Below are 10498 nucleotides of genomic sequence, written 5' to 3'. Positions count from 1 at the left end.
CATGTGACGGTGACGTGTACTACTGCATTATAGACTTTCTCAACTTATATTTAAAGTTGTCTTTGCATGCCACGGTGACGCCAGGGTAATGTCAGGGTAAGTGTACTACTGCATTATATACTGTCTGTCTCCTGCTTGTGTTTGTGTTTGAAGCGTAGCAGGGCCAGCAGTACAGCACAAGGACCACGCATCGCATTGGCCGAGCAAAATGCAGGTTGTGTTGTGGAAAAACATTCTATATGTTGAACATGAGAGTGAGAGAGGCGGCGGCATTAACGCGCCACACGCAAATAAGGAGGTAACGGCAAACATCAGATCGCTGCTGCTCGCACCGAGCAGCACGTCTCTCTCGTCTGCATGCCAGCCTGCTACATTAAGTGTGTGTGTGTCTATTTATATTTTTGGTCCATATTGCCCAGCCCTACTCAAGGTCATCAGTGTTGGGGGTAACTGTTAGGCTGGCTTTACACAGTTTAGACACAAAATGGTGGCAGCGCTGCTTCCAAAACGACAGTGTCCACTCTTGCTTTCAACCTATTCGGAGTTACTGCTGAAGTTTGTGTGTTTGATGTTCACTGATAAATTAACTGCTAAGTCACCTTGTTTATGATTTTGTCCAGAATTCCATGACTATCTGTGTTATAGATAACAGTGGAACTATGATAAAAACAGTAATTCTTCTACTTGTACATTCTCTAATTGTGTTAAGTTTAATATTTTATTGATTTGTGGGGGACCCCCAGGAAACATCTAGGACCCCTGTTGGTTCCCGGTCCCCACATTGAGAATCAATGTATACACCGTATGGCACACCAAACTCCAAAAACATGCCTTTTAATAATGACCAGTGTGATGTGTGTTACTTCTGGTTACCCAGTGTGATAACACTACAATAAGGTAGTACACAAATAATATAGTAGTTACTAGTAAACTAATGAGAAATGAACTTTTAGTTAATGAATAGTTAATGATTAGCTAATGGCCCTTAATCATTAGTTAATCATTAATTAATTATTAGTTAAAGTCAGTTCTGAGTATAGTAGTTTATCATTAGTTAAAGTCACTTTGTGAGTATAGTAGGTAATCATTAGTTAATTATTAGTTGTCAGTTCCTTAGTAGAGGAATTACTCATTAGTTAATGGTTAGTTCAGGGGTTCCCAACCCTTTTTGGCTTGTGACCCTATTTTGTCCTCATAAAAATCTAGGGACCCGACTCCCGAGACATTCAAATTTCGGTACACCATCGATAATATCATCAGTGACATCATCAGTGATGTCACATAGTATGTGCTATGGTCCTTTGATGGAAGCCTTTGCAGTATATAGTGACATTATGTGACATTAGTAATGTCACATAATGCAACACTGTTTGGATCTCACCTGCAATTACCACTCATCGCCATAGGTGTCACCCAAGAGAACAAAACTGAAATCTTAGAGATTATCACTTTAAACTCAGAACTAAAAAAATAATAAAGAATAAAGAATAAATAAAATTCAGGTGACCCTATTTGAATTCCAGGCGACCCCACTTAGGGTCGCGACCCTAAGGTTGAAAACCACTGGGTTAGTTAATGGTCAGTTTGTGAGTAGGGGGGTGCCGATTAATCGTTTTTTAGATGCATCACGATGAGTCACGTGACGATTAAAATCGATTCACAATGTTCGATTATCGATTTGCAAAAAATTGCATTTTTTTTATTATTTTTTTTGCAATTATTTTTTTGCTTTATTTGCAAAAAATACGGTATTTCGCCCGGAAAGCAGTTCCTTAACTGTAAAACGAGACCAAAACCGAAGTACTGGAAACTGGAATCACTGAAGAAAGCATGCAGGGTGGCTGTAACATGTGATGCGTGGACTTCAGTCGCAACTGAAGATAATGGAGGTACATTTGTTTGTTTACTTTAATTAATGGATACTGACAAATATACCTTGCTTAAAAAAAATCCTGTTTGGTGAAAAAGATGCATCGAAAATCGTGATGAATCGTAATAATCGTAATAATCGTTTAATAATCGAATCGTAGCACCCTTAATCATAATCGAATCGAATCGTGAGGTGCCTAAGGTGGCACACCCCTATTTGTGAGTATAACAGGCTGGTTAGCTCAGTTGGTAGAGAACCAGACTTACAATCTAACAATCTTGGGGATTCAAATCTCACCCGGAACAAGTCTTGAATGTATTCGTTAGGTATAAGTATTATGATGTTTGACTTTATATTAGGACACACAAAGAGTAACTAATGGAAAGGTCATAGGTAAGTAATGATTCAGTAGCCTACTCATGAACTACTGAGTATGATGCACCACTTTACAATAGGTTACACAAAAAGAGTGACTAATGCACAGGTAATAATTAAGTAATGATTCGGTACTCATGAACTACTCATGATGCATCACTTTACAATAGGGTACACAAAAAGAGTAACTAGTGGACAGGTAATAATTAAGTAATGATTAACTACTATACTCACAAACTGACCATTAACTAATGAGTATTTACTCTACTAAGGAACTGACAACTAATGATTAACTACTATACTCACAAAGTGACTTTAACTAATGATTAACTACTCTACTCAGAACTGACTTTAACAAATCATTAATTAATGATTAAAGGCCATTCGCTAATCATTAACTATTCATTAACTACAAGTTTGTTTCTCATTAGTTTACTAGTAACTACTATATTATTTGTGTACCTTATTGTAAAGTGTTACCCAAAGTGTTCCTGCTTAGGTCCATGTGAAAAGAGCAATTGTTCATCGTAAGGTTGATGTAGTGGTACTGTACGCGTTGGTTCTATCAGGTGAGCCACCGGGACGCCCCCCCATATCTGCTCTAAACACGAAGACGGCCCTTTGTTGTGTTTTAGGTGGGAAATCACCTCATACTGTCATATTAGTTTCACATTTCTCTATCAGCTTTGATAGACTACTGAAAAAATATTCCATTCAATCTTGGAATTAAAAGCATTATTGATCTTTGCAAACATTCACTTTGATCACACATCAAAACACTAATACCTAAAGACTCTGGTTCAATCTTTCCATCTACATAGTAACTTAATCCACAAAGTCAATCTGTTAAACCAGAATAGGACAACAATAAATCATCTCCCTATTGATTATAATGATTACATTTGTAGTGCACTTTTCTCAACAAAGTTAATGTATCAGGAACAAAATCAACATATTAACAACTATTCAGCTATAATAAGGGGAGACTTCTAGTGCTGATTAAGGCCCATGGAGTAGAACAGAAATAGCAGAAAATATTACTGCCACAATACAAATATACAACAAACATAAGATATGTTTTAATATGAATAAGTGTCCATTTGGATACTCTCTATCACTGACTGATATGACACAAAGAAAAGGAAAGGCAAAGAAAAGAGCGCCACCTACAGGAAATCAAACATCAACAGAAAATTCTACTTGGAAAAAGACATCACAGTCCCGCCCACACTGTTTGATTGACAGGTGATCTGTGGGAGGTGCAGTGCAGAAACATCACAGCAATGAGAGCTAAGCACCAAAGATGGAGAGAGAGTAAAAAGGTAAAACACAGAATCTCACACATTGCTGCTTTAATAACTCCTGTCTACTTGAGCTTACACAGCTCAGCAGTGGCTCCACAGATATAACACTCCAGTCCAGGATGGAGAGGCTGAGTGAATGTGGTCTGGACTCTGTGGAGGAGAGTCATGGTTTCAGAGACGCTGTAGAAGGACAGAATACCTGCTCTGTGATCCAGGTACACTCCTACTCTGGAGGGCAGAGGGCCTGAGATGGGAGTGCTGATATTGTTATGCCTGAAATTACACCTAGCCTAGGCCAATGATCTAATTCCCAAGACTTGTCATTGCATCCAAATGCACTTCCATCCCCTCTTCTGCTCATGTCTTTATATGAGACTGCTATTGAAACTCCCACCCGGCTACACTTCCCCTTGCTCCACTTCACCTCCCAGTAACAACGTCCAGTCCATGGTCCAGTCAGACCCTCTCTACTCAGGACCTGAGGCCAGCTAATTAATCTGTCTGAGTGACTAGAATATGACTGTTCTTCTCTCATGCATGATTATTTTCTGTTCCCATCAGATAATAACAGCAGTTTGTGTGCTGTGTTTGGATCCAGTGTGATCTGACATAAGAAGTCAGCTCTGGTCTTGGGCTCTGGTTGTGGCAGTAAAACATCTACTTCAGTCACTGTTAGTGAGATCATTGGCCATTCCTCTGTCAGAATGTCCTGTAGTTTATCTCTGGCCTCAAATACAGCTGCAGTCACATACTCAAAGTAGTGCAGAGGACGGGTATCGATCCTGGGTGTGTCTGATGACTGAGACATGACAGCGAGGGGTAACTGTTTATAAAGTGGATGTGATCCTCTGTGTGTGAGAGCTGCTCCAGCTCAACGTCTTTCCTCCTCAGCTCAGAGATCTCCTGCTTCAGCTTTGACTGAAGTTCTTCAGCCCTACTTGCTTCCGCTTTCTGCTGGGATCTGATCTGCTGCTTCACCTCAGAGCTTCTCTTCTCAATTAGACGAACCAGCTCAGTGAAGATTTTCTCACTGTCCTTCACTGCCTCATCAGCAGAGCGATTCATAGCCTTCAGGTTCTGTTGAAGAAAAGGGAGCTCCTCGGTGTGCGGATTGTTTCTTTTTTCTCTGTTGAAGAACCTTCACATCTTTCTCTCTGCCCTGGATTCTCTGGTGGATTTTTTGCCGACTCACCCCGAGTTCTTTCTACCTCTCTGCCCTTTCTGCAGCAGCTGAGACTGTCATGTCCCTTATGTTTATCCACGGAGCAGAGATAACAGATACACTGCTGATCAGTACAGCAGAACATCTTCATCACCTCGTCGTGACAAGAGCAGATGTTCTCCTGAAGCTTCACAGTGGCTTCCACCAGCCTGTGTTTCTTTAAGGGAGGGGTGCATCATAGTGAGGCCGGAGGTGCTTCTCACAGTAAAGGTCCTTGCACACAGAGTCCGAATTGTTCGCTGCGTTTTTTTAATCCGTCATCCGGGAAAAAAAGGTCACGCACAGATACCTTGCCCACTGAGTCCGATGCGTTAATTATACAATATTCGTTGCGAAGATTCGCAACGAAAAGAAAACTACCGCGATCCTATTGATCCACAACTGGCAGTGTGTCTGATGGGCTCTCTGTCTCTCTCCTCCCCCCCCCCCCCCTTCCCCATACACACACACACACACACACACACACACACACACACACACACACACACACCGCGTCCCGCATTCCAAGCTGGTCTGCAATCACCCGGCACATTCTGTCTTTTAATTCCGAATCTCTGTATTCCTGCTTTGTCATAAAATGCTTTGTGCTGGGAGACGAACTGAATTAACTTCTCAGATGCCATTTTTCATTGTGAATAGCAACACTACGGCAGCTCTGGGTGGTCAAACACCTGTCAAAACGATTTCATGGATGCGGAAAAACGCAGAAAATCGAACCTCGTCCGAAAACTTAAATGACGGACGTAATTGTCGGACTCGGTGTGTCAATGATGATTGACACAAATGAGGTCGTATTTTTATTTTTTTCGTGCGTCAATTTCGGACGAAAAAACGGACTCTATGTGCAAGGACCTTTAGGCAGTATGAGGCCAGACACACCAGACAGGACTTGAGGGCTTTCAGCTTTCTCCTGGTACAGACATCACAGGCCATGTCTCCAGGTCCAGCATAGCAGCGATCAGGAGGAGCAGCTTGGAGTCCAGTCTTCCTCAGGTCCTCCACCAACTCTGCTAACATGGTGTTTTTCACTAGGACAGGCCTCGGTCTGAAGGTCTGTCGGCACTGGGGCCAGCTGTGGATTTTCTTCTGATCCTCTTCATCCCAGCAGCTTTTAATAGAGCACATGCAGTAGCTGTGCCCACAGGTAATAGTCACCGGATCCTTCAGTGGATCCAGACAGATGGAACAGCAGAATTTTGCCCCGTCCAGCTGAATTCCTTGGTGCGCCATTTCACTTCTCAGTGACAGAGTCAGATAGTTTACTTCCTCTCAGTGTTGCCAGGTGGTAAATGTTGAATTATCGTACCTGAGGGTGAAAATGATTGTTTTTGGATGGAAATGGCTATTAAATGGCGGGCTCGCCGCTGTGCAGCTTCACCCGCAGCTCGGCTGCTGAGTGGCCTTGCCTGCTCTATTGGCATGTGCAGCGCACAATCGCCTGCTCTATTGGCATGCACAGTGCACAATTGCTCAACTTCGCATCACGGATGACATCACTGTCACTGATGATGTCACAATGCCTATGACATCATCAGTGCCTATGACATTGTGATGTGATGTCATAAGATTATATTTGTCAATAATGATGTCACTGAAAATGTCATAGACATTGTGATTCCCCAACTTTGCATCACTGATGACATCACCATTGCTCTTATGACATCACTGATGATATCAGAAGTGGAAACAGAAAAAACATTGAAACAGACAAACATTGCCCACTTGCTCCCTAACATCACTGATGATGTCACAAATCATGACTAACAGACACCGCCCGCAAAATCGTGACTGACACTGTCCGCCCACTTAGGCAATTTTAATGATGATGATGATGATTTAAATTTCATTTTTAAATCACAACACAACCTTCAACTTTTCATTTTTGATGAGGTGCTTTTTACTTTTAAAGTTTTACACCAGTAAGTACTTCCACTGAGATAAATGAACAGCAAAATAATAATACTTCTACTTGAGTAGGGAATTCCAGCACTCCTACCTACCAGACTGGTATAGAACTAAAATTACATTGTCTTCCTTAAATCATTAAAATTTGGCTCAATGGCTTGAGTTTAGCAAGTTAGCAAGGTGGTGCGCAGGTGAAGTCACTTGGCAGGAAAAATACTCCTGGTATCTCAAAGGCAATGTATGTTGAGGTGGAAGGTAGGAGGGTTTGCTGCTTCATTTTTGTTTGATTCTGTTGGAGAATATAATTAACTGGGCAACTTTCCATACACCTGTTACGTGTGACTGCCTTTACCTATGTGGTGCGAATACAGACTCGGGCGGACTTGGTTCTTCAAGTATCAAAAATATAAACTTTATTTAGGCTACCTATTAAAATTCACTCCAAAAATGGGGAAGTGGAACAATGAGGCATAAAAGTCTGTTTGGCTCTGTGCTCTGAGTCTCTGGCTGGTTTCTCCCCTGCTGCACACACAGGTGAGAGGAGTTATAGTGCTGCACACACAGGTGAGAGGAGTTATAGTGCTGCACACACAGGTGAGAGGAGTTATAGTGCTGCACACACAGGTGAGAGGAGTTATAGTGCTGCACACACAGGTGAGAGGAGTTATAGCAATCAGTGTGGTGGCATGCAGATGCTCCTCCGCCACTGGTCTGGTGCCAATTGACCTACATAAAACTGCAACAACCTGAGTCCGCACACCGGCAAATGCTGCTCCCACAATTTATTGTTACCGCAAAGTGTGTGATGTTTTGGGGAAAAGCCCTTCCTCAGACATTGAGTAAGGTTAGGGTTAGGGGTTGAAATTGTTCAGCTCAGGGTGTGCTTTGGCTTCTGGCTTAATGGTGCTTGTCTTTCAATCTGACAACTGCCGTTGATTCCCAGTGAAACCATACACATTTTTAACACAAACCTTTTATTTGAAAATGTTAAATTATGTTCCAAAAAGTGCTTATTTAGATTAAGCAAGTACAAAAATTTGGTTAGGGTTGTGTCTAGGCCTAGGGGTTAGCTGGCATATTATCCTATGACATAAAGAAAAGAATAAACCAGGCTGTCATGGGAGAGAGAGTGAGAAGCTGTTAGCTCACTGGTGTGTTCTCTGGCCCAGGTGATGCGCCGGCTGCTCTCTGCCAGCTCAAGCCGGTTGTGCCGATAGTGTGCAGTGCCGATGCACTATAGTGTTCATGTGGACGCGAGACAGAACATAAAGCAATACACGGACAACAAAGAAAGCAAAAATGACAAGCCACAGAAAGTGTACCCCGTCTCCTCTTCTCCCAAGTCACATGACAGGAGCGTGAGCCCCCGAATACTGCTTCCGGTGCAATGATATACGTAAGGGATAATGTATATTGAGGCGGTGATTACGGGGGAAATAATGACCTGAAGGTCATTATTTCCCAGTAATCACCGCCTCAATATACATTATCCCGCTTAGAACATGGCCTACAACTAAATCATTCAATAATCTGACAAAAATAATTATTCAAATAGATTTTTTAATAGCGTTTTCAACGACAAAGCGGTTTCATTCGTAATTGGCACACAAGACACCACAGCTGCAACTGGTTGGCCTAATTAGTAGTGTTTGCTGACAAAAAGCTCTTATCAACTGATTAACCCAGGTGTGGCAGAGCAGCGGTCGGTTGTCGAGAAATAATGACCGGTGAATCTTGTTGATTGACCAATCAGAATCGAGTATTCAAGAGAGCCGTCTTCTAAACTTGGATATGACATCACTTCCCCCGCTAACACACAACTCACCCCTCCATGGCATGACAGCCCCAAAGAGAAAGGAATGAAAGAAACATAACAATAATATCTACCACACATAATCTGGAGGGATTGAACTGTAACAGTATGGGTTTGGTCATGGTTAAATAACCCTAACTCTATAACCTTAACCTTTTTTGTTTACTTGCCTAACCTGAACCATAACAACCAACATCCTTAAAACAAAAATAGAAATGCAATCAAACATGTTTAAAGGGGCCATATTATGCATTTCTCAATTTTGTATCATATTGTAGCGTTCCTGGTATTTAAGAGGCAGAGGCTTCTTGCTGGTACAGGGTTCTTTATTCACCGTTATTCATATCACAACTCTAGGCGGTTGCTACGCCATAGCTAGCTAGCTGCTTCTCCTTAGGCGGTCACCGGAGACTGCCCCCGCATGCTCAGTCTCCCCCGGAAGTCTCCCACAAGCATAGTGTTCCCCCCAGTAACACTCCCACACATCAGTTCCTATCTGTAGTCGAGACACTTCCATTGCTCACCACTGTATGTGTAACACTGATTCGCTACAATATATATGTTGTTACAATCTTGGATGGTCATATTAAACATGGGTTAAACTTGAAATAAATAGGTGAAGGTGTTTTAATGTTACCCCCATGAACCCCCCCTCCCCCCCATGAAGTCTCGTAGACGAGAGGACATGGATTTGTGCCGATTTGTGCGAGAGCAATAGTTCTAGTGACGTCAGGTAAGACTTGTTACCATGGTGATGCCAACTTTGCCAAGCCTAGCCCGGGCCCGCGGCGCACGCGCCCTGCCCCTCCCTTCCCTGTTCTGACATTCCAGTAGACTGCCGCGACAGTGTAATCACAAGGGATTTCTGCATTCTGGCCTCATTTCAATCTAGTATTAAACATACTATTGGTTCATGTTGGAATAAAAACACTGCTTGTATCGATAAATATGCACCATTACTACTACAAAATGAAAAAATAATTTTGAAAAAGACCGAAATAACAACTTAAATCGAGCTCTGTTTAGAGGGGGGAAATCAGCGTCAGGCTGCCTGGAGGAAAACGGCACACCAAAAAAATCGTCACTCCTCGCCATCTCAAAGGACGCTGTGTTTGCTGCAGCAAAACACAGCGTCCCCTCCGTCTCCCTCTCCCTCTCTCCCTCTCTGCACGATTGTGATTTGCAGTGGTTCTCAACGTGGGGTCCGGGTTCTGTCTGAGCAGAGGTTTGCGCAAACAAACTTTCACCCCGCTGCCCATATGTCTATGCCGCTGCCCGCCTGGAGTATTTCGGAGGGTGGGGGTTCTTAAAGGGACAGGACCTAAAACAGAGCGTTTCAGACAGAGGGTGAACTGAAGGGGGCAGTGAGAGCCGGTACAAGATAAACAATGAGTTTTTTAAACTATGAATGATGCAATAAGTTACTCTACTGGAGGCCAACAATAAAATAATAATACATTATATTAGCAAAATATAGGCCCTTTCAAGAGTTGTATGGCAGAAAGGCTTTCTTACAGAAAGGCTTCAGGGCTAACTTGTCCCATGTGCGGTGAATGACAGAGCCGCCATTTTCCCTATTAGAAGTCACTGTACCATCAAAATGATTAAAAAGCTCTTATATTAAGGTAAAAATCACAATACATAATGGGGCTTTAATATTCAAAATGTCATGGTATCTTTTCATGTTCTGAGGATTGGAGTAAAATTGCATTGAATATCCCTTGACTTATGTTGCATAAATGTTAGATGTGTGTAACAATATGCTAACAAACGTTAATGAGTTCAACACTGAACAGTCAAGCAGAGTTGCTACAAAATTATCTCCTCGTTTCTTTTTCTTGTTTTACTTTTTTGGCCCGTGTGTGGAGAACACACAGGGCCTTAGATTCCCGTTTGTCGGGAATGACATTGCTCACCTCTTTGCACTTTGGTCCTGCACCTCTCTGCAGTCCGGTAGGTGGTGGTAATGCACCTCGAAGCTGGTCTTAAGAGGACCATTCTTTTTTTTT

At 42.4% G+C, this 10498-nt stretch overlaps 1 protein-coding gene and 1 pseudogene across 2 annotated transcripts in view; one reads left to right on the top strand and one right to left on the bottom strand.

Annotated features, from left to right (window-relative positions):
• LOC310786280 (FRAS1-related extracellular matrix protein 2-like) overlaps nucleotides 1-10498 on the top strand; it is a gene marked incomplete at both ends in the record, with an annotated part of 317396 nt that overhangs the window by 23529 nt on the left and 283369 nt on the right. The gene's annotated exons all lie outside the window — the stretch shown is intronic.
• On the bottom strand, nucleotides 3612-4234 carry LOC310784797 (tripartite motif-containing protein 16-like; annotated as a pseudogene). The gene has a single exon. The product of its transcript is annotated as a tripartite motif-containing protein 16-like (transcript).

Source organism: Poromitra crassiceps, assembly GCF_964638095.1.
Source record: "Poromitra crassiceps genome assembly, chromosome: 1".
In the NCBI taxonomy this organism is placed as follows: Eukaryota; Metazoa; Chordata; class Actinopteri; order Beryciformes; family Melamphaidae; genus Poromitra; species Poromitra crassiceps.
This window is presented reverse-complemented; position numbering and strand designations above follow the sequence as displayed.